The sequence below is a fragment of the Myotis davidii genome, unplaced genomic scaffold (genome assembly GCF_000327345.1).
Source record: "Myotis davidii unplaced genomic scaffold, ASM32734v1 scaffold37, whole genome shotgun sequence".
Taxonomy (NCBI): Eukaryota; Metazoa; Chordata; class Mammalia; order Chiroptera; family Vespertilionidae; genus Myotis; species Myotis davidii.
This window is the reverse complement of record NW_006289395.1, coordinates 301,145-301,522: the sequence shown is the minus strand read 5'-3', so window position 1 is coordinate 301,522 and position 378 is coordinate 301,145. Positions and strand designations below refer to the sequence as shown.

At 48.1% G+C, this 378-nt stretch overlaps 1 protein-coding gene across 1 annotated transcript in view; it reads right to left on the bottom strand.

Annotated features, from left to right (window-relative positions):
- CHRNB1 (cholinergic receptor nicotinic beta 1 subunit) overlaps positions 1-378 on the bottom strand; it is a 13,727-nt gene that overhangs the window by 12,902 nt on the left and 447 nt on the right. The window lies entirely within an intron of this gene.

The following is a 378-nucleotide window of genomic DNA, read 5'->3' as shown; positions in this document are numbered from 1 at the left end:
GGATGTGCCCTTGACTGGAATCGAACCTGGGACCCTTCAGTCCGCAGGCTGACGCTCTATCCACTAAGCCAAACCGGTCAGGGCTGTTTCAGTTTTAAATGTGTTTTGTTTTTGTTTTCTGTTTTAGTTCATAATGAAAAAATTATTTTTGACTGGGCCGGACATTCGAGGATATTTGTAAAGGCAGCGGGACACCCTTTCCCATCCCGGGGGGGTCTCCGTACCAGGTCTAAGTACACCTTTGTGCTCATCTCCTCATCCTTCTCGTTCTAGAAGGGAAAAGTTTAAAAGGTAGAGGTTATATAAGTGGAGATAAATGAGGGGGTTCGGCGGGTCCAGCTCTCCCTGGAAACTCCCCCTTTTTCTGAGTCCCACCGG